This window comes from Dromiciops gliroides, chromosome 1 (genome assembly GCF_019393635.1).
Source record: "Dromiciops gliroides isolate mDroGli1 chromosome 1, mDroGli1.pri, whole genome shotgun sequence".
Classification (NCBI taxonomy): Eukaryota; Metazoa; Chordata; class Mammalia; order Microbiotheria; family Microbiotheriidae; genus Dromiciops; species Dromiciops gliroides.
In genome coordinates this window covers 291,096,188-291,121,661 of record NC_057861.1, presented here as the reverse complement: position 1 = coordinate 291,121,661, position 25,474 = coordinate 291,096,188, and the positions used below count along the sequence as shown (strand labels likewise).

General features: G+C 33.9%; 1 pseudogene; it reads left to right on the top strand.

Annotated features, from left to right (window-relative positions):
• Positions 1–1,057: 1,057 nt before the first annotated feature.
• On the top strand, positions 1,058–23,950 carry LOC122748552 (annotated as a pseudogene).
• Positions 23,951–25,474: the final 1,524 nt, after the last annotated feature.

Genomic DNA, 25,474 nt, shown 5'->3' with positions numbered 1-25,474 from the left:
TTTTCAAGTTCAACTTTGCTCACTAAAGAGTGAAGGAGAATATTCAATCATTAAAAAAAAGAGTGGAGAGGATCTTTCATGGCATTACAAATCATGATGTAATAGAAAACACACACACAGACACTTGACCAGAAGCAGGCAAGAGACAAGAAAACTAACATCTAATTCCAAACATATCAATCACCACTATTGTAGTATGACACACTAGAATTTAAGCTCCTTCAGGCCAGAGATTTTTTTCCCCTTTCTTTATTCCTCAGCACTAAACACAATCAGTGCTTGGCACATAGTAAGCACTTCATAAGTGATTGTTAAATTGAATTAAAGTAAAGTTGTTCAATTCATTTAACCACTCTGAATCTCTGTTTCCTTTTCTGTAAAATAAAGTGGCTTGATTAAATTGTTTTGGATGTTCTTTCTATTTTTTTTGTAGGGCAATTGTGGTTAAGTGACTTGCCTAGGGTCACACAGCTAGTAAGTGTTAAGTGTCTGATGCTGGATTTGAACTCAGGTCCTCCTGAATCCAGGGCCAGTGCTCTCTCCACTGAGCCACCTAGCTGCCCTGTGTTCCTTCTAATTCTAAAATGCAGTTTACATTTTTAAAAATCAATGCATGTATATATGATTTTGACAAACAAAAATTGATCTTTTAAACAGAATTATTCAATTCATTATAGGAAAAAATACAGAGTTCATTTAAATAATAAATTTTCTTAGTTTATTTAAAATTTGATATAATTTTCATAAATTAATTTGCTGTCCTTTTGGATAGAGATACATTTTGAGTTTGTTGTTTATAAGTGATATCATGAACTGGGAGCTAAAATGCCTGGGTTACATTTCTAAATTGGATTTATTTGCTTAATTCTCTGTTTTAACTTCCTTAATTTATAACAAGAAGAGAATAATGTACTATCTACCACACAATTCTACAAGGTTTGGAGGTACATATTTTGTAAATTGTAATGTATGGTATGAATATGAGCTACTGTTGAGACTCATATAATTCATATTGGAGTCATAATAATGGTCCTAAGGAGTATATCTTGATATTGTCATGGAACCAGGTAAGTAGTTAAAAAGAGTGAAATGGATTAGAGAAGAATCTTCTCAAAAAGTATCACTAGCATCTCACCATTTTCCTCTTTTGAGGCCAGTTCCCTCCCCCCCATTAATAATGAGAAAAATAATATAAAATATGATATAAAAGTAACTTAGTCAATAATATTTCTTGGATAAAACTCTACCCATAATCAGAGAATCAAAAACTGGATAGAGGGGGCCTCAAAATGTATTTTCTCTAGGCCGTATTATTTTATAAGACCAACTAGTACACATAAATAATACCTTGTGGTCCATCCAAAAAAAATACATCTTACACATTCCTGCCATGGGAAAGCAGATTGGTTTAGAGGACTCACTTTCTCCCTAGAAAGGGTTTAGAGGCAAGTTTGGTCAGAGTACTTCCTTTTCTCTCTGGAGAATGGATTAGAGGTGGAATTTATTAAAACAGCTTCCCACATAAAGCAGTTATCTGAGTGTGCTAATTTCCTATTTTACTGAACAGTGATTTGCATAATTGTCTTTGAGCTAAAATTTCCCCAATGTGATCAATGTGTAGCTTAATTCTGTATGCTTAATGAATAGGCAGTGCTATTGTCAAGGAAGACAAGTGAGTATGACTCATTGGTTGTAATCTGTGAAACATCCTTAGAAAAGTATACACACATATGCATACATATATATGTATATATATATATATATGTGTGTGTGTGTGTATGTGTGTGTGTGTATACAGAGAGAACACTGTTGTTTTGTTTTGTTTTGTTTTGTTTTTTTGTGAGGCAATTGGGATTAAGTGACTTGCCCTGGGTCACATAGCTAGTAAGTGTCAAGTGTCTGAGGCTGGATTTGAACTTGGGTCCTCCTGAATCCAGGGCTGGTGTTCTATCCACTGCACCACCTAGCTGCCCCAGAGAGAACATTTTTGGATATATCTATATATGTAGATATCTGTATCTCTAAAGGTTCAAGAAATAGGCTCTAGGGTATAAAGCTATTGCGAATGTCAGCAGTTGTTGGTACTTGAAAGGAAAAAAAGACTGAGATATCAATGGGCTGAGGAGGGGGACTCCTTTCCCCCTTCTTTTCTGAAGATATGGCCTTCCTTTAGTTTCCTCCTTCCTCATAATCATGTTTTTCTTTTCAAACCCAATCATCCAACATGGTAAACCCAGTGAGGAAACATGTTCAGTAACTTTCCCCTTTGTAGCCTGGAATCCTTGCTTCCTGGTGCATATCTCCATAAGTATCAGCCCTCAACTATTATTCTCTTTCTCCCTCTAATGTACTGTCATACACTGAAAAATAATCCAAATTAGATTCATAAAATTTCAACATATTGAATATGTATATTTATGTTTCTTCCTTCTATGCCCAATCTCATCAATAATATTCAAGTAATCAAAGCTGACAAAGATGCAAATAACCCTTCAGATTATAATTTGCTCTAACAGATAGTGAGAAATTATATTAAAATGGTATTTTAAAATAGTTTAAACAAGTGACCACAATTTGAAACAGCCATAGGGTGGTGAGGAGGCAGGAGGAGGTTATCTGTCTTCTCCACTAACATCAGGTATCTTTCTCTTCATGGAACAAGTAGAGTAAATGTAATACCTGGGTGGGGTGGAACCAAGATGGCAGAGAGAAGTCAGCAAACTGCTTGAGCTCTCCTTTGCTTCCCTCAAAAGAACCTATGAAAAGACAGAGAAACAATCTTCCAACATGAGATAATTTAAAAGACTTCAGGAAAGATTGGTCTCACTTGGTCATGGGGGTAGCTCAGCAAACCTCAGTGTAGTGTAGCATAGAGGGGGTCAGGACAAGTCAGCAGAAGTGATAGGCCACAGCATAGCAACTAAAGCACCTTCATCCTGGCTCAGCTGGATGGTGGCCCAGCAGGCTTGTGGTGAGATCCAACAGCACCACCTGAGAAGGCACGCTGCCAGCTAGAGGGCTACCCACAAGACAGGCATGATCAGGCCTGGCAATCCCTGCATGACCCTGAAGCAAGCACAGGGAGCAAGCCCAGGTTGGTGAGAAATCCACAAGCCATAGAGGCCTTAGAGTAGAAAGTCAGATACACAGCTCCTATCTTCAAGCACTAAAAGTTTTAAACAGTGACCCTGGTGCCCAAGGAGTGGACCAAAACTTAAAAAAAAATAAATAAACCGCACTTTGAGGAAGAAACAAAAAAGATCTCTTACCATTAAGAGCTCTATGTTGTCTGGGAAAAGCCAAACACAAACACAGATGAGGAGAATACTCTCAAATTGCCTACATGTGAAGCCTCAAGAGGGAAGATGAATTGGTCTCAAGACCAAAAAGCCTTCTTGGAAGAGCTCAAAAAGGATTTTAAAAATCAATCGAGAGAGGTTGAAGAAAATAGGGAGAGAAATGAGCAACACAAGAAAATTTGAAAAAGGAAACAGCACTTGGGAAAAGGAAGCACAAAGATTGACTGAAGAAAACAATTCCTTAAAAATTCATTTAGCCAAATGAAAAAGGAGGTACATAATCTGACTGAAAAAAACAATGCCCCAGAAATTTGAATTGGACAGTTGAAAGCTAATGACTCCATGAGACACCAGGTATCAGTCAAACAGAATCAAAAGAATGAAAAAAATAGAAGAAAATGTGAAATACCTCATTGGAAAGACAACTGACCTGGAAAACAGATCCAGAAGAGACAATTAGAAAATCATTGGACTGCCTGAAAGCCATGGTCAGAAAAAGAGTCTAGACACCATATTCCAGGAAATTATCAAGGAGAACTGCCCTAATATAGACTCAGAGGATAAAATCATCATTGAAAGAATCCACCAATCACCTCCTGAAAGTGACCTCAAAAGGAACACTTCAAGGAATATTGTAGGCAAACTCCAGAATTAACAGGTGAAGGAGAAAATCCTCCAAGCATCCAGAAAGAAGCAATTTAAATATCATGGAGCCACAGTCAGGATTGCTCAGGACCTGGAAGCTTCAATGTTAAAGCATTGGAAGGCTTGGAATATGATATTCCAGAAAGCAAAGGAGCTTGGATTGTAGGCAAAAATCTATTACCCAACAAAACTGATCATTCTCTTTCAGAGGAAAAGATGGACATTCAATGAAATAGGGGACTTTCAAGGTTTCCTGATGAAAAGACCAGAACTGAAGAGAAAATTCAATCTTAACATACAATACTAAAGAGAAGTTTAAAAAGGTAAACAGGGGGGAAAATAGTTATTCAATAAAGTTAAACTGTTTACATTCCTACATGGGAAAATAATACATATAACTCTTGAGAACTGTACATATATATATATTTGTGCAGACAGAAGGATTATGAAGAGAGTCTATAAATATAATTTGTCTTTGATGTTATGATATAAAGGAAATTAAGGTGTGTTAAAAGCAGTTTATGGGAAGAAAAGGAAAAGGAAGGTGGAATGGGGTGAATTACATCATATGAGAAGTTGCAAAAAACCTATTACAATAGAGGGAAATAAGGGAGGGGTGAACAATGTTTTAACCTTAGTCTTACTCGATTTGATTCAAAGAGGGAATAACATAAACATTCATTTGGATAAAGAAACTTAGCATATTCTTAGGGAACTAAAAGGGAAAGGGGAAAAGGGAAGACTGATACAAGGGAGGGCAGAAGCTGGGGAGAAAAGGGTAAAGCAAAGGGAGGGGGGCTGATAAAAGGGAGGGGAGATTGGGGGAGGCAGGGGTAAGAAGCAATGTGTTGGTGAGGAGGAATAGGGTGAAAGAAGGGCAAAAATACAAAGGGGGTAAATAGAATGGAGGGAAATAGACATCTAGTAATCATCACTGTGAATGTGTATGGGATGAACTCTGCCATAAAACAAAAGTGAATAGCAGAGTGGATTAAAAAACAGAATTATGCAATATGCTGTTTACAAGAAACACATTCGAAGCAGAGAGATACACACAGAGTAAAGGTAAATGGTTGCAGCAGAATCAATTATGCTTCAGCTGAAGTCATAAAAGCAGGGGTAGCAATCCTTATCTCAGACAAAGCAAAGAGAAAAATAGGTCGAATTTAAAGACATAAGGAAGGAAACTACATCTTGCTAAAAGGTACTATAGATAATGATGTAATATCAATACTAAATATGTATGCACCAAGTGTTATATTCCAAATACTTAGAGGAGAATTTGAATGAGTTACAAGAGGAAATAGACAGCAAAACTATACTAGTGGGGGATCTGAACCTTCCCCTCTCAGAATTAGATAAATATAGCCACAAAATAAATAAGAAAGAAATTAAAGATGTGAATAGAGGGGGTAGCTAGGTGGCACAGGGGATAAAGCAATGGCCCTGGATTCAGGAGTACCTGAGTTCAAATCTGGCCTCAAACACTTGACACTTACTAGCTGTGTGACCCTGGGCAAGTCACTTAACCCCCATTGCCCCAGACAAAAAAGATGTGAATAGAATGGTAGAAAAGTTATATGTGATAGATGTCTGGAGAGAACTGAATGAGGATAAGAAATATAGACCTTTTTCTCAGCAGTACATGGCACATATTCAAAAATTGACTATGTATTAGGGCACAAAAACCTCATGGTCAAATGTAGAAAGGCAGAAATAGTAAAGGCATCCTTCTCAGATCATAATGCAATAAAAATTACATCTAAGAAAGAGCCATGGAAACATAGACTGAAAATTAATTGGAAACAAAATAATTTCATTCTAAAGAATGAGTGTGTCAAACAAAAAATCATAGAAGCAATCAATAACTTCATCCAAGGGAATGACAATAATGAGACAACATACCAAAATTTATGGGATTCAGATAAAGCAGTGCTTAGGGGAAATGTTATATCTCTAACTGCTTATATCAAAAAAAAAAAAAAAAGGAGAAAGGAGATTAATGAATTGGGCATGCAACTTAAAAGGCTAGAAAAAGAACTAATTAAAAATCCCCAATTAAACACTAAATTAGAAACCCTGAAAATTATAGGAGAAATTAATAAAGTTGGAAGTAAGAAAACCATAGAATTAATTAATAAAACTAAGAGCTGGTTTTATGAAAAACCAATAAAATAGATAAACCATTGATTAATTTGATTTAAAGAAGAAAGAAAGAAGAAAACCACATTGTCAGTATCAAAAATGAAAGAGTTGATTTCACCACAAATGAAGTGGAAATTAAAGCAATAATTAGGAACTATTTTGCCCAAACATATGCCAATAAATTTGACAATCTAAATGAAATGTATAAATATTTACAAAAATACAAACTGTCCAGGTTAACTGAAGAGGAGATAAAATACTTAAATAAGCCCATATCAGAAAAAAAGTTGAACAAGCCATAAATGAACTCCCTAAAAAAAACTCTCCAGGCCAGATGTGTTTACAAGTGATTTCTACCAAACTTTTATAGAACAATTGAATCCAATATTGTTCAAATTATTTGGAAAAATAGGTGAAGAAAGAGTTCTACTGAATTCCTTTTATGACACAAATAAGGTTTTATACCAAAACCAGGCAGAGCCAAATCAGAGAAAGAAAATTATATACCAATTTCCCTAATGAATATTGATACAAAAATCATAAATAAGATATTAGCCAGGAGATTACAGCAAGTGATCACCAGGATAATATACTATGACCAAGTGAGATCTATATCAGGAATGCAGGACTGGTTCAACATTAAGAAAACTATTAACGTAATCAACCAGATCATTAAGAATACTAACAAAAGTCATATGATCATTTTAATAGATGCAGAGAAAGCATTTGACAAAATACAACACCCATTCCTAATAAAAACACTAGAGAACTTAGGAACAGGAGGAGCTTTCCTTAAAATAATAAAAAGTATCTCCCTAAAACCATCAGCAAGCATTATATGAAATGGATATAAGTTAGAGGCATTCCCAATAAGATCAGGGAGGAAACAAGGATGTCCATTATTATCTCTTTTATTTAATATTCTACTAGACATGTTAGCTTTAGCAATTAGAAAAGCAAAAAGGAATTAAAGGAATTAGAATAGGCAAGAAGGAAACAAAACTATGAATCTTTGCAGATGATATGATGATGTACTTAGAGAATACTAAAGAATCAACTAAAAATTACTTGAAACAATCAACAACTTTAGCAAAGTAGCAGGATGTAAAATAAATCCATGTAAATCATCAGCATTTCTATACATAACCAACAAAATCCAGCAGCAACAGATAGAATGAGAAATTCCATTTAAAGTAACAGTAGACAATATAAAATGCTTGGGAGTCTACTTGCCAAGACAAACCCAGAAACTCTATGAACATAATTACAAAACACTTTCACACAAATTAAATAAGATCGAAATAATTGGAAAAATATCAATTGCTCATGGATACGTTGAGCTAATATAATAAAAATAACAATTCTACCTAAATTACTTTACTTATTCAGTACCATACCAATCAGACTACCTAAAAATTATTTTATAGAGCTAGAAAAATAATAACAAAATTCATCTGGAAAAACAAAAGGTCAAGCATTTCAAGGGAAATAATGAAAAAATGCACAGGAAGCTGGGATAGCTGTACCAAATCTGAAGCTTTACTATAAAGCAGCAGTCATTAAATCTCTCTGGTACTGGATATAAAATAAAATGGAAGATCAATGGAATAGGTTAGGCACAGGACACACAGTATTAAATGATTTTAGTAATATACAGTTTGATAAACCCAAAGATTCCAGGTTCTGGGATAGGAATTCAGTATTTGACAAAAACTGCTGGGAAAACTGGAAGACAGTAGAGCAGAAACTGGGCATAGACCAACATCTTACACCTTATAGTAAAATAAGGTCAAAATAGGTCCATGATTTAGACATAAAATGTGATACCATAGGTAAATTAGGAGAGGAAAGAATACTTTACCTCTCAGATTCATGGAAAGGTGAACAGTTTTTGACCAAACAAGAGATAGAGAATATTATGAAATACAAAATGGATGATTTTGATTATGTTAAATGAAAAAGTTTTTGTACAAACAGAAGCAATGCATCCAAAATTAGAACGGAGACAGAAAACTGGGAAACAGTTTTTATAGCCAGTACTTCTGATAAAGGCCTTATTTCTAAAATACATGGAGAACTAAATCAAATTTATAAGAATCCACATTATTCCCCAATTGACAAATGGTCCAAGTATATGAACAGGCAGTTTTCTGATGAAGAAATCAAAGGTATCTATTGCCATATGAATAAAATGCTCTAGATCACTTTAAAAAATATACTTAAAATTTTATTTTCATTTTTTTAGTTTCTCCAAGTCAATGAGGGTTAAGGGACTTCCCCAGAATCACACAGCTAGTAAGTGTCAAGTGTCCAAGATCAGATTTGGACTCAGTTTTTCCTCAATCCAGAGCTGATGCTTTATCCACTGTGCAACCTAGCTGCGCCCTATTTTTTTAATTTTTTCTAAATCACTACTGGTTAGAGAGATGCAAATTAAAACAACTGTGAGGTACCACCTGACACCTCTCAGATTGGCTAATATGACAAAAAAAAGAAAATAATAAATGCTGAAGAAGCTGTTGAAAAATTGAAATACTAATGCATTGTTGGTGTGGAGCTGTGAACTGATCCAACCATTCTTCTGGATAGCTGTTTGTAACTATGCTGAAAGGTATACAAAGCTTTGTATACACTATGACCCAGCAATACTACTATTAGGGCTTTTGACTAAAGAGATCATAGAAAAGGGAAAGAGCCATATATACAAAAATATTTATAGCTGTTCTTTATGTGGTCACAAGGAATTGTAAATTGAGGGGTTGCCTTTCAATTGGGGAATGGCTGAACAAGTTGTGTTATATGAATTTAATGGAATACTATTGTGCTGTAAGAAACTATGAGAAAGCAGATTTCATAGAAACCTGGAAGGACTTGCATGAACTGATGATGAGTGAGATGAGCAGAACCAGGAGAACATTGTACACAGTATCAACAACATTGTATGTTGATCAACTTTGATAGACTTGATTCTTATTAGCAATATAACAGTACAAGATAGTTCCAAAGGACTTATTATAGAAAATGCTCTCCAAAATCCAGAAAAAAAAAAAACAACTGTTGAATCTGGATGCAGATCAAACCATACTATTTATATTGTATTTGTTGTTGTTTTCCTTTTTTGAGGTTTTTCCTTTTTACTCTGATTCTTCTCTCATAGCATGACTAATGCAGAAATATGTTTAATGTGATTGTACATATATAACCTATTTCAGATTGCTTACTGTCTTAGGGAGTGGGTATGAGGGAGGAAGGAAGAACAAATTTGAAACTAGAAATTTTATAAAAACAAATGTTGAGAACTATCTCTAAATGTAACTGGAAAATAATTAAATAAAATATATGGTATAATAAAAAAAGATGTGATACCAGATTAGGCAGGTTTTCCCTGTTACCTTCAGAGCAGGTACTGATATGCTCTTACTGCTTCTTGTTGCATATAAATATTCTTAAGTGACAGCTGAACCAAAACTCAATGTATATACTCAAGGGGTAATCTCCATACCATAGACTCACCTTCCTATTGTCCTTGATGTATAAGGATGAGTATCTGAGTTTCTGAAGGTAAATTGGATTATGTCCTGCACATACCCAAACCCAGCATTGTGAATGCATGAGCCTCAAGGCAAACCTATGTATGAAATATGGCCTGTTTCTATTTAAATCCTCTGTCCTTTGGTGTGGGGCCTTGTGTCATTTCAAAAGCAGCTCAACTTTGTCTTTCTGGGCACCTGAGCAATGGAATCTATGCAAATGCAGTATCCGAAACAGCAACAGATTGTCCTAGAATAGTCCACAGAGAGAAAAACTTGGAAACAAAAGGCAGTCCACTTGGCTTTTGATCAGTTATACTCAATTAAAGTCTAATCTAAAATAAATAATGATCAGAAGTGGTAAATGTCCCAATGAGATGTTTGAATACTAGCCTATCAACTGATTGTGACAATTCTGTGAGTCTTTCTTGCTTCACAATTCCTTTTTTGAGTGTAGTAATATAATTGCCTTTTATCCCTTACTCATTGTTGTACTGTGGGTACCTTTTACTTGCAAAGATGAGCAGACCCTCTGTCTACAGTCTGAGTATATCAGTACCTAATCATTGTGCTAGACAAACTAATATTCAAGATGGAAAAAAAAAAAGAAATGACCCTCAGGCCCTGAAGAAAGAACTGGGGCAGGCAGTTGGAATTCTCTAAGAGAGGTGCACCTATACCTCTGTTCTTCCATCCTGGATGATTGTTAGCTAGCTCTAGAATTATGGTCCTTGATCCCTATGAATTCCATGGTCTGGTGGAGGTGTGATGCATGCTAATGCTTACCTCTGTCCACAGTGACAGAGATCAGTGCAGACTCATGTTGGGATGCGATTGTTTATCTCAAATTTCAGTGATTTTTCTCTGTCTACCATGATCAAAGACTTTACTCCCCCAAGTCTCATTCATTTGTCCCAGCTTCTTTAGGCCCCCCAATTGTTATCTTTTTTCTATAAATAATTCTTCTTATTTTTTTTCCAAAGGAGGGGGCTATGGGCAAGTCTGTGCAACAATATTAGTCAGCTAATGCTTTGATAGGTTATCTACTCAATTCTCTCCATCCCCCACCCTGGACATAGTTGGTAACCCAGGGTCACACTCAAATAACCAGAGCCCCAAATGATAGATTCTAGGCATACAAAGACAAAAGACAAAAGCCCTTGTCCTCAAGGAGCATACACCAAGGATATAAAAAGTAATACATGGTAGTTGAAAGATAAAAGGAGAAAGGAGGAGAGAGGGAGAGAGACAGAAAGAGAGACAGAGAGACAGAGACAGAGAAACAGAGTGACAGACAGAGACAGAGAGACAGTAACAGAGACAGAGACACAGAGACTGAGAGAAAGATGGAAACAGACAGAGACACAGACTGGAAAAGACAAATAGAAGTGAAGTGTTAAAAGTTTAATTATACTTGAAAAAAAATAGCCTGATTAAACAATCCCTCTGGAATAAGATGTCTCTGCTCAACAGAGGGGAAAGTCCAGTGTCATTCAAGGGGAAATTCCCCAAAGTGTCTAAGGAGGCAAAATTAAAATCAGGATAAGTTGAAAAGCTGGCTTCCCTTCCCTGTGTAAAAGATAGTCTTTCTATTTCTCCAACTCCATGTCCTGAATTTTGTCTGGAACTATTCCAACAAACAGGATAGTCACACAATATGCACTAAGCTTACTTCTAAACTGATTATATTAGAATAGATTGTTCATAGGGCCAGCTAACAGGCCATTTTACCTCAGAAAGGCAGTAAGATAACACTGGAATGGTAGTTGAGTTTCTGATTGTGGAGGACTTTAAATGGGAAAGTGTGGAAAAAGAAAAACTTCAGTCTAGAGGGGTATCAATCCTTATCTCAGAAAAAGCAAAAGCAAAAATAGATCTAATTAAAAGAGATGAGGAAGTAAACTACATCTTGCTAAAAGGTACCATAGAAAATGAAGTAATATCAATACTAAACATATATGCAACAAGTGGTTAAGCCTCCAAATTCTTAGAGGAGAAGTTAAATGAGTTACAAGAGGAAATAGACAGCAAAAGTATACTAGTGGGGAATCTGTACCTTTCCTTCTCAGAACTAGATAAATCTAATCACAAAATAAATAAGAAAGAAGTTAAAGAGGTGAAGAGAATTTTAGAAAAGTAAAATATGACAGACATCTGGAGAAAATTGAATGGTGATAGAAAGAAATATAACTTTTTGCCAATGGTACATGGCACATTCACAAAACTTGACCATGAATTAGGGCACAAATACCTCAAGTCAAATGTAGAAACACAGAAATAATAAATGCATCCTTCTCAGATCATGATGCAATAAGAATTACATTCAATAAAGAGCCATGGAAAGACAGACCAAAAATTATTTGGAAACTAAATAATCTCATCCTAAAAAATGAGTGGGTCAAACAACAAATCATAGAAAAATAAGTTCATGCAAGAGAATGACAATAATGAGACAACATACCAAAATCTATGGGATATAGCCAAAGCAGTTCTTAGGGTAAATTGTACATCTTTAAATGCTTATATGAATAAAATAGAGAAAGAGGAGATCAATGAATTGGACATGCAACTAAAAAAGTTAGAATAAGAACAAATTAAAAATCCCCAATTAAATACTAAATTAGAAAACCTGAATATCAAAGGAGAGATTAATAAAATTGCAAGTAAGAAAACTATAGAAGTAATCAATAAAACTAAGAGCTGTTTTTATGAAAAAAAAACAATAAAATAGGTAAACTTTGTTTAATTTTATTAACAAAAGAAAGAAGAAAAGCAAATTACCAGTATCAAAAAACAAAGCAGTGACTTCACCACCAATGAAGTGGAAATTAATGCAATAATTTGGAACTATTTTATTCAACTGTATGCCAATAAATATGACAATCTAAATAAAATGGATGAATATTTGCAAAAATAGAAACATCCTGGGTTAACAGAAAAGGAAATAATATCCTTAAATAATCTAATTTTAGAAAAATAAATTCAACAAACCATAAATGAACTCCCTAAGAAAAAAATCTCCAGGGCCAGATGGGTTTATAAGTGAATTCTACCAAACTTTTAAAGAACAATTCATTCCAATCTTATACAAATGATTTGGAAAAATAGGTGAAGAAGGAATTCTACCAAATTCCTTTTATGACACAAATATGTTGTTGATACCAAAAGCAGGCAGAGCCAAACCAGAGAAAGAAAATGATAGACCAATTTCCCAATGAATATTGTTGCAAAAATCTTAAGAATATATAAGAGAAAGGAGATTACAGCAATAGATCACCAATATAATACACTATGACCAGGTGGGATTTATACTAGGAATGCAAGGGTGTTTCAACATTAAGAAAACCTTCAACATAATCAACCACATCAATAATAAAACCAACCAAAAACATATGATTATCTTAATAGATGACGAGAAAGCTTTTGACAAAATACAGCACTCATTCCTGGTAAAAAACACTAGAGGGCATAGGAATAGGTCGAGCTTTCCTTAAAATAATAACTAATATCTACCTAAAACCATCAGCAAACATAATATGTAATGGAGATAAATTCGAAGCATTCCCAATAAGATCAGGAGTGAAACAGGGATGCCCATTATCACCTCTATTATTTAATATTGTATGACAAATGTTAAGTTTAGCAATAAGAGAAGAAAAAGGAATTAAAGGAATTAGAAGAGTCAAGGAGGAAACAAAAGTAGTACTTGAAACAATTAACATCTTTAGGAAAGTTGCAGAATATAAAATAAATACATGCAAATCATCAGTATTTCTATACATGAACAACAAAGCTCAGCATCAAGAGAAAGAGGAATTCCTTCTAAAGTAATGGTAGACAATAGAAAATTCTTGGGAGTCTACCTGCCAAGACAAACCCAGGAACTCTATGAACACAATTACAAAATACTTTTCACACAATTCAAATAAGATCTAAATAATTGGTAAAATGTCAATTTTTCATGGATAGGGTGAGCTAATATATAAAAATGACAAGTCTACCTAAATTACTTTACTTGTTCAGTGCCATACCAATCAGTCTACCCAAAAAATATTTTTTGAGCTAGAAAAAAATAATGACAAAATTCATCTGGAAAAGCAAAAGGTCAAGAATATCAAGGGAACTAATAAAAAAATGTACAGGATGATGAGCTAGCTATACCAAATCTGAAGCTTTACTATTTGGTACTGGATAAGAAATAGAGTGGAGGATCAATGGAATAGGTTAGGCAGAGGAGACACTGTAGTAAATGACTATAGCAATGTACTGTTTGATAAATCCAAAGACTCCAGCTTCTGGTATAGGAACTCAGTATTTGACAAAAACTGCTGGGAAAACTGAAAGACAGTAGAGCAGAAACTAGGCATAGACCAACATCTTACACCTTATAGTAAAATAAGGTCAAAATAGGTGCATGATTTAGACATAAAATGTGATACCATAGGTAAATTAGGAGAGGAAAGAATACTTTACCTCTCAGATTCATGGAAAGCTGAATAGTTTTTGACCAAACAAGAGATAGAGAATATTATGAAATACAAAATGGATGATTTTGATTATATTAAATGAAAAACTTTTTGTACAAACAGAAGCAATGCATCCAAAATTAGAAGGGAGACAGAAAACTGGGAAACAATTTTTATAGCCAGTACTTCTGATAAAGGCCTCATTTCTAAATATATAGCGAATTAAATTAAAATTTATAAGAATGCAAGTAGTTCTCCAGTTGAGAAATGGTCAAAGGATATGGACAGGAATTTTTCAGATGAAGAAATCAAATCTATCTATTACCATTTGAAAAAATGATCTAAATCACTATTGATTAAAAAATGCAAATTAAAACAACTCTTAGGTACCACCTCATACCTATCAGATTGGTTAATATGACAAAAAAGGAAAACAATAAATTTTGGAGAGGCTGTGGAAAAATTGGAACACAAGGCATTGTTGCTGGAGCTGTGAACTTATCCAAACTTTTTGTACAACAATTTGGAATTATATATATATATATATATATATATATATATATATATATATATCCCTTTGACCCAGTAATACCATTATTATGTCTTAATCCCAAAGAGACCATAAAAGGGAAAAGGGATTCACACATACAAAAATATTTATAACTGCTCTTTTTGAAGTGACAAGCTATTGGAAATTGAGGGGATACCCATCAATCGGGCAATGGCTGAACAAGTTGTGGTATATGATTGTAATGGAATGCTATTGTTGTAATGATTGGAATAACGCCACCTGCTGGATACTTACTGTAGAAGAGTTCTGCCCATGAAGCGAAGGTCTTTGAGGGCAAGACCAGGAGTCAGGAAGTGACGCGGGCTAGTGGGAGGAGGAAGGAAGAGACTGGCGCTCAGTCTCGCTCTCTCTTTCCTTTGGACTCTGGTGGAGAGCAGAGCTAGAAATGTGCTCTCCCTTTAATAGATAGGAATCTAGGCCTTTCTCTCTCTTTACCAAATTCTTATTCTCCTTAATAAATGCTTAAAAGTCTAACTCTTGCTAAAGCTTATAATTTATTGGCGACCACTCATTAGATATTTTAGACAGACTAGCTAGAATTTTAGCCCTTAACATTGTGCAGTAAGAAATGACGAGCAGGCTTATTTCAGAGAAACTGGGAAGGATTTACATGACCTGACACTGAATGAGATGAGTAGAACCAGAACATTGTACACAGTATCAAGAATATTGTGTGTTGATCAACTGTGATAGACTTGATTCTTCTCAGCATTACAATGGTCCAGGATAGTTCCAAAGGACTCATGATGGAAAATTCTCTTCACATCCAGAAAAAATGTACTGTGGAATCTGGATACAGATTGAACCATACTATCTCTACTTATTTGTTTTTCTTTTTTGAGGTTTTTCTTTTTTTGTTCTGATTCTTCTTTTACAGGATGAGTAATGCAGAAATATGTTTAATGTGCTTGTACATATATAACCTATTTCAGATTGCTTGCTTTCTTAGGGAGGGGGTGTGAGGGGAAGGAAGGAGAAATATTTGGAACTAGAAATTTTAGAAAAACAAATATTTTAAACTATCTCTTCATGTAACTAGAAAGTAACAAAATACTTTTATGATTATAAAAGTAATAGATTCTTGCAGTTAAATAGGTAGTTTATATCAGTGTCATTTCTGGTGCATGGACTTTACTTAAAACATCAGATTTTAAGGAAACATCAGAAAATACAGAAAGCTCTTTAGTGAAATTTAATCAGTTCCAACAATTGAACAATGTTCTGCTTGTCTTTTAGTCTTATTATGCCTCCAATCCATAGATCTGGGGCCTTTTCAATAATAAGGAGCTACAGGGTAAAGTCCTTTTTTTTTGGTTGTTTTTTTTGGTTGCTTTTGGTTGTTTTGTTTTGTGGGGCAATGAGGGCTCAGTGACTTGCCCAGGGTCACACAACTAGTAATGTCAAGTGTCTGAGGCCAGATTCAAACTCAGGTCCTCCTGAAAGCAGAGTCCATGCTTTATCTACTGTGCCACTTTGCTGCCCTTGATAAAGTCCTTTTTAAAAAAAAAAAAACTCATCTGCATCGCACTCTAGGATAAAACAGCATCTTAGGAAAGGGGTGATGAGAATCTCTTCACCCATTGCTCAGATCAAGTATAAAATGAACTTTAAGTAAGTTTTTACCTTTGTATCTCTTTCCCAATTCCTGGGATATTATATAACTAATTTGTGACTAAGCCCTCAACTTGTAGCCAAAATTGAGGAAATGAGCCCTTGTTGTCCTTGTGAAGTTTCCCATTTTTCTTAGATGATTTGGAAGGGTCCATCAGTCCATACTTTTAAACCTACATATTTTTACAGAGTGGATATTAATACCTGTTGCCTATTTTCATTCCTTCTTCTCTAAACTTGAAGTTGCTCCTGAATGTGGTAGGTGGGATGCCCTAGATGTTCCTGTGAGTAATTTTTTGCATTGGTTTATGGCCTTCAGGACCAGGATATTTCCTTTTCTCTCCAAAGATCTCCTGGAAGCAAATGTTTTATTTCTGAACTCCTAGCTAGGCCCCTAATACCTCATCTTATACCATTCCAAACCTTACTCTTTTCCAAATTTTCTCTCTAGATTTTCATTTTTTTGTGGACAGATTTCCCTGGTGCTGTTATTTGCTCATATAAGACAATTGTGAGCTTATTTATTTTCACATTTTATTTTCCACTCCTGCACTAATTTTCTATTCTTCTCTCATTTATCTGTGGGCCTCGAACAGGTCTGTTTTCAGGGTATTATAAATAGCTCAAAAGACCTTATAGTTAACTCAAACTCCCTCATTTTCATTTGAACTTAAGATGATTTAATATTTTATTTCCCCCCAATTACATACAAAAATTTTTAGTTCCAAATTCTGTTCCATACTCCATTCTTTCCCCCTCCCATTGAGTAATAAGCAATTTTATATAGGTTATAAATTTGTAGTCATGCAAAAAGTTTCCAGGTTAGTTTTATTGTAGGGGGAAAACACCAAAAAACACACACAAGAAAAGTAAAGAAAGTAAAGAAAAATATGTTTCAGTCTGCATTCAGGCTCCATCAGTTTTTTCTTGGAAAATGGATAATTATTTTTTGATCATAGGTCCTTCAGAATTATCTTGGATCATTATATTGCTAAGCAGTTGATACAATATACTGTGTTCTCCTCCTTCTGATAAGCCTTTCCAGCAAAGCATAATTCTTGAAAAAATTAAAATTGAACAAATGAAAATTAATGACTCTATGAGGCATCAAGATATAATAAATAAATTTTAAATGTAAAAAAATAAAATAGGAGAAAATATTTCAAGCATCCAGAAAGAAGCAATTCATATACTGTGGAGCCATGATAAAGATAGCACAAGATCTGGTAGCTTCTATGTTACAGGATATGAGGGCATGAAATATATTCTGGAGGGCAAAGGAATTGGGTTTACAACTAAAAATCACCTACCCAGCAAAACTGAATATAATATTTCAGGGGAAATAATGGGACTTCAATGAAAAAGAGGACTTTCATGTATTTGTGATGAAAAGAACTGAACTGAATAGAAAATTTGACTTTCAAATGCAAGATCCTAGAAAAGCATAAAAAGGTAAACAAGAAAAAGAAATCATAAGAGATATTAAAAGGTTAAACGGTTTACATTCCTACATGGGAAGATATGTCTAAATCCTATGAGCTTTCTGAGTATTAGGGCAAATAATAGGAATAGATTTAGATAGAGGGTGCAGGTTGGAATTGATTATGAAGGCATGATACCTGTAAAGCATTTACTTTTTTGTTTCTCTTTTTTCTGGGGGAGGGGGAAGATGGGAGGCTCTTGGGGTTGATGCATTCATCAACCTTATGGCTGAGGCAGAATTTGGGCTCAGGGCCTCCTAGGCCCTGGATTCAGGAGGACCTGAGTTTGAATCTGCCCTCAGACACTTGACACTTACTAGCTATATGACACTGGGCAAGTCATTTAACCCTCATTGCCCCTCAAAGAAAATTCAATGGGATGATCTCACCCATTAAACAGAAATTTATAGCAGAATGGATTAAAAAATAAAATCTTATAATATGATGTTCACAAGAAACACATTTGAAGCATAGAGATACACACAGAGAAATTCTAAGGGGTTGGAACAGAATCTATGATGCTTCAGCTGAAGCAAAGAATGCAAGGGAAGCAATCATGATTTCAGATAAAGCAAAATAAAAAATAAATCTAATTAAAAGAGATAAAGAAGGAATCTATATCTTGTTGAAAGGTACCATCAACAATGAAGTCATAGCTATATATCTATATCTATATCTATATCTATATCTATATCTATATCTATATCTATATCTATATCTATATCTATATCTATATCTATATCTATATCTATATCTATATCTGTATCTGTATCTGTATCTGTATCTGTATCTGTATCTGTATCTGTATCTGTATCTGTATCTGTATCTGTATCTGTATCTATCTATCTATATGTACCAAATGGTACACCATCTAAATTTTTAAAGGAGATGTTGAATGTGTTACAGGAGGAATGAGACAATAAAACTATTCTAGTGGGGGTCTTTAAGCTTCCACTCTCAGAATTGGATAAATCTAACCAAATAAGAAACAAGAAAGAAGTTAAGGAAAGAAAGAAAGAAAGAAAGAAAGAAAGAAAGAAAGAAAGAAAGAAAGAAAGAAAGAAAGAAAGAAAGAAAGAAAGAAAGAAAGAAAATTCTGGGAAAAATAGAAATCATTGATAATCAAATGGGAAGAGAAAGGAATATGCCTTCTCATCAGTACATGGTACCTACACAAAAACTGATTATGTAATAGGGCATAAAAACCTCACATTCAAATGCAGAAAAGCAGTAATAATAAACATCCTTTTCAAATAATTATGTAATAAAAATTGCATTCAGTAATGAACAACTGAAAGAGAAATTAAAAATTCATTGATAGTAAATAATCTCATCCTAAAAAACAAGTGGGTCAAAGAAAAAATCATGGAAACAACCAAAGATTAGAGTTTTAAAAATGGCAATGATGAGATAATATGTCAAAATTGATGGGATGTAGCCAAAGTGGTAGTTAGGAGAAAATTTAAATACCTAACTGCTAACATATATAAAATAGAGAAAAAGGAGATGAATTAATTGGGCATTAAACTTAAAACAAACAAAATAACAAACAAACTAGAAAATGAACAAAGGAAAAATGCCCAATTAATACCAAATTGGAAATCCTGAAAATCACAGGAGAAATTAATAAAATTGAAAGTAAGAAGACCATTGAATTAATAAATAAAAATAGAAGTTGGTTTTATTAAAAAATAATTAACTAATCGTTAATTTAATCAAAAAAAGGAAAGAAGACAATCAAATTACTAGTATAAGAGATGAAAGGGGTAAACTCACTAACAATGAAGAAGAAATTAAGAAAATTGTTAGGAACCATATTGCCCAATTACATGTGAATAAATTTGACAATCTAAATGAAATTAATTAATATCCACAAAATATTAATTACCCAGATTAACAGAAGAAGAAATGAAACACTTAAATAAACCCAATTTTAGACAGAGAAATTAAACAAGCCATCAATGAACTAATTAAGAAAAAATCCACCAATCCTGATAGATTCAAAAGCGAATTGTACTTAACATTTAAAAAACAATTAATCCCAATACTATGTAAATTATTTGGGAAAATAAGGGAAGAGGGAGTCCTACCAATTTACTTTTATGAGAGAAATGTGGTGCTGATACCCAAACCAGGAAAAGCCAAAAGAGAGAAAGAAAATTATAGACCAATTTCCCTAGTGATTATTGATGTAAAATTTTTAAATAAAATACTATCAAAAAATTATAGCAACGTAATTAAAGAACATACACCAACCTATGATTTATACCAGGAATGCAGGACTGATTTAATATTAGTAAAACTATCAGCATAATTGAGCATATCCACAACAAAACCAACAGAAATCATGTGATTATCTCAATAGATGCGCAAAAAGTGTTTGACAAAATACAGCATCCATCCCTATTAAAAACATTAGATAGCATAGGAATAAATGGAGCTTACATTAAAATGATAAGTAATATGTATCTAAACCCATCAGGGAGCATTATTTCTAAAGGGAATAAGCTAGAAGCTTTCCCTGTAGAATCATGTGTGAAGCAAAGATGTCCATTATCTCCTCTATTATTTAATATTGTACTGGCAATGTTAGCTATAGTAATGAGAAGAAAAATACATTAAAGGAATTAAAATAGGTAATGGGGTACCAAAACTATCACTCTTTGGTGATATGATTTTATACTGAGACAATCCTAAGAAATCAAGGAAAAACTACTTGAAAATATTAACAACTTTAGCAAAGTTGCAGGATACACAATAAACTCACATAAATCTTCAGCATTTCTCTATATTACCAACAAAGTCAAGCAACAACAGAAAAAAAGATAAATTCCATTTAAAATAATCTCACACACTATAAAAGACTTCTAAGCTACTTGCCAAGACAAACTCTAAAACTATATGACCAGAAGTAAAAAAAAACTCTTCACAAAAATAAAGTCATATCTAAACAACTGTGAAAATATTAATTGCTCATGAGTGGACCAAGCCAATATAATACAAATGACAATCCTACCTAAGTTAATTTATCTATTCAGTGTTATACCAAGAAAATTATCAAAAATATGTTATAGATATAGAAAAAAGAATAACAAATTCTTCTGGAGAAACAAAAACTCAAAGATATCAAAGGAATCAATTAGAACAATAGGAAAGATGGTGGTATAGCAGTATCAGATTTCAAACTGCATTATAAATGGGTAATTATCAAAATAATCTGGTACTGGCTGAGACATAGAGAGGTGGATCAGTGGAATAGAACAGGTACAAATTACACACCCTGATAAATGATTATATTAATCTAGTATATGATCAACCCAAAGATCCAAGTTTTTGGAACAGAAAATCATCATTTTACAAAAAATGTTGGGGAAATTGGAAAACACTATGGCAGAAACTAGGTATAGAACAAAATTCACACTGTATAATAAAATAAGGTAAAAAATTTTTGCTTATTTACACATAAAGAGTGATACCATAATCAAATTAAGAGAGAATGAAATAGTTTATCTGTCAGATTTATGGACAGAGGAAGACTTTAGGACCAAAGAAGATATATAGAGAAATACAAAATGTAAAATAGATATTTTTGATTACATAAAATTAAAAAGGTTTTTGCCCAAACAAAACTAATGTAACCAAGATTATAATGGAAGCCAAAAACTGGGAATTTTTGAAATAAATATCTCTGATTAAGGCCTCATTTCTCAACTATATAAAAAATTTAGTCAAAATTATAAAAATACAAGTCATTCCCTAATTGATAAATGGTCAAAGGATATGAACATGCAGTTTTCAAATAAAGAAATCAAAGCTCTCTATAGCCATATGAAAAAACAATTCTTTAGATTAATATTTATCAGAGAAATGCAAATTAAAACAACTCTGTGGTATCACAACACCTATCAGAGTGGCAAATTTTTAAAATAAAGGTAAATATTGACTGTTGGAAGGGATATGGGGAAACTGGGATCCCATTCCACTGTTGGTGGAATTGTAAACTGATTCAACCATTGTGAAGAACAATTTTACACTATGCCCAAAGGTCTATAGAACTGCACATAACCTTTGATCCAGCAATACCAGTCCTAGGTTTATATCTAAAGACATCCCCCCAAAAAGAGAAAACTACCTATTAGTAAAAAAATATTTATAGCATCTCTTTTTGTAGTGGCTAAGAATTGGAAATCAAAGGAACACTCATCATTTGGAGAATGTCTAAATAATCTGTGGTATATGATGGTGATGGAATGTTATCGTGCTATAAGAAATGACAAACTGGATGATTTCAGAAAGGCCTGGAAAGACTTGTATGAACTGGTGAATAGCGAAGTGAGCAAAACCAGGATAACATAGTGCACAATGACAGCAATATTTTTTGATGAAGAACTGTGAATGATTCAACTATTCTAAGCACTACAATGATCCAAGACAATCCCAAAGGACTAATAATGAAACATATATCCACCTCCAAACAAACAACTGATATTGATTGAATACAGACTGAAGCATGATATTTTTTTTCTTTTATTTAAGTTTTCTTATACAAAATTACTAATATGGTAATCTTATACATAATTGCACATTTATAACCGACATATGAGTGTTTATCACCTTGAGGAGGGAGGAGGGGGAGGAGGCAGAGATAAAATTTGGAACTCAAAGTTTTAAAGAAAAATTACTTTTTTTAAAAGGAAGTGGGGAAACAGATGTGGAAGGCTGGGTTGCAGGAGTCTGTAGGCTTGCTGGAGCAAAAGCTGCAGCCTCAGGTGGGTCATTGGGAGTGGAGGTGGGATGGTGTCACCTTTCCCTCTCTTCATTTCTGGGCCACAGGCTTTTGCCTGGATCTTTAGATGAACAAACAAAGTGAAAACTTGAGGAATTTCTTTCAAAAATAAAAGAATTTTCTGACTTAAAATTATAGGAAAGGGCAGGTAGGTGGCGCAGTGGATAGAGCACCGGCCCTGGAGTCAGGATGACCTGAGTTCAAATCTGACCTCAGACACATAACACTTACTAGCTAGGCATGTTACCCAACCCTAATTGCCTCACCAATATAGATAGATAGATAGATAGATAGATAGATAGATAGATAGATAGATAGATAGATAGATAGATAGATAGATATAGATATAGATATGGATATAGATAGATATATAGGAAAAGCAGATAACCAGTAAAAGTAACTTTAATAGAAAAGTATCTAGAGACCCAATCCAGAAGTTAAGCTCTGAAGCTTATCAATACCAGATTGAATGATCAAGAAAATGTTAATTGGTCCATATAGAGGAAAAATATCCCAACAATAGAAACAAATGGCATTCTTTTAAAAACTTACCAATGTATTGAAAAATTCAACAATAGATTGATACATGTTATGCTGAGATTTGTGATCAAACTATACAAGTGTCACTAAATGAACATGACCCTAAAATTTACTGTGTCTCCCATGGTCAAACGTTTAAAAAGAAATAGTAGGGAGAAACAGCTATTTGCAGAGAAGTTGAAACTTGATGCTACCTTGCCAAAGAAACCTGTCCCTGGTTCTTATGTTGGTAGAGTTGTATAATCTAAAAAGCTAACTCATTTCAAAAACCATCAGCAGTTAAAGATGAAAGCTCTATTACAAGTAAAAAGACTTCAACTACTGTTCTTAAAACAAATCCTCAGTCTTTAAGTGGCACCAATATATCTATGGTAGAACTACATCTGTTACTGTTTTCACTAAATTTGATGGTACTATTTCTTCTAAGAACAAAATAGCCTTTCAACCTTCCAGTAAAAACAAGGTTAACTCTATCCAGAGCAAGGAGAAAGAAGTCACTAGTAGAACCTCTGTAATTGTTACTAACCTAAGAGAGCCTCATAAAAAGAGATTATTACGATCCAAGTCAGTTCTATCAAATGTCAAGACAAACCTGATTTCTGGTATAAAATAAAATGAAGCAGTATCAAAAATATGACTTCTAGTGCTGTAACCATTCATATTTCTGAAACCAAACCTGTTTCAACTTTCAGTACTAAATTCAAAGAAGATTCCAAAATTAGTGGTAAAAGAAGATCCACTTTAACAAAAGTATCTATCAATATGAGAACAAAACTAACCAAAGAATCAAAGTCTGTGGATCCATCACCAATGAGTGATTCATCAGTGAAAGTAGGATTGAGAATGATGGTTCTAAAGCAAGTGCTAGACATATAAAAGTTTTGAGGTTTATCTTTATGTAGCAACTCACAGAAATTCTTCCTTACTTTAAAGGGAATAGAATTTCCACTTGAAATTTCTACATTGAATTCACAGTTCCTACTCATTAGCTAATTAGAAAGCTCGTATCATCACATTACCAGTTTGTTAGTCACTCAAGGAAAGAGGAGCAGAGAAGGAGGGAGCAAAAGGAGTAGGAGGAAACAAGGACTAGAAAAGGGAGAAGGAGAAAGAGTGGAAGAAGAAAATGAGGATGAGTAGGGAAGAAAAAAAATAAGATTATAAAACCAACATTTCAACAGAGCCTCAGAAGTAAGTGGGGAAAATGAGGCTATTAAAAAACCTGTAGGTGGGAAGTAGGTAAAAGTAACTAAAAATAATGTTTGAAAAGATATCTAATTAAAACATATGAAAAAATTAGTTCTGGAAATCCAGTATGTATCAAGAATGAAAAAGTATTAGAAAGTGGATAAATACTTTGAGACTGAATTGTTTGTTTGAAGTAGGTGTAATGATTAGAATGACCTGCTGGAGATTTACTGTAGGAAAGCTCTGCCATGAGGAGAAGGTATCTGAGGGCAAGCCATGTGGTCAGTTCCTTGGTCTCAGGAAGTGACATTTGCTCATGGGTACTGCCTATCCAAGATACCAACTAATAAACTTGAGGAGCCTCTTTTTTCTGGGAGGAGGACACCAAGTAGGAAGCAGTTGCTGGTGGAGGGGTTCTTGCTTTTTTTGCTTCCTGACCTCGCCATGGCAGATAGGATGATGGGGTCTCTTAGAAATACTTACATTTTTGCCTTTCTCTCTGATCCTAATGCTCCTTAATAAATACTTAAACACTTAAATACTCTTTCTAATTGATTGGTGACCACTCAATAGATTTTAGATGGTATAGCTAGAATTTTAGCCCCTTACATAGGGGTGCAGGGCCATTGTACTTTGTTACAAGCACAAACTTTTATATGATTTATTGGTAGCCTAGGAAGGCAAAGTTGGGTATTTTTCTTAAACTATGTATCAGGGAGCTCAGATCCAGTCTTTTCTTCCTTTGCATAATAGATATATTGCTACAACTCTCCCCAAATGCAAAAAAAGTCCAACAGTTAAAAATGACGTTTTGCAAAAGGGGGAATTATTAATTCAGTAAACTTTTAATAAAAATTAAAAGATAAAATGTAATCTAAAAAGATAATTGGGCATGTAAGTGGAATAAATAAAATTGTATATCTAGTGACAGATTATTTTTATTTAATATGAGAAACTGGTAACAGCATTGGATTTTAAAATAAATTATTTTGGTTTCCAAACTGGATCTTCTCTTTGTTATTGGGAAAGTGTAGTAGGAGTACTAGCAGTAGCAGTAGTAGTAGTAGTAGTAGTAGTAGTAGTAGTAGTAGTAGTAGTAGTAGTAGTAGTAGTAGTAGTAGTAGTAATAGTAATAGTAGTAGTAGTAGTGGTAGTAGTAGTGGTAGTAGTAGTGGTGGTAGTAGTAGTGACAGTAGTAGTGCTGGTGGTTTT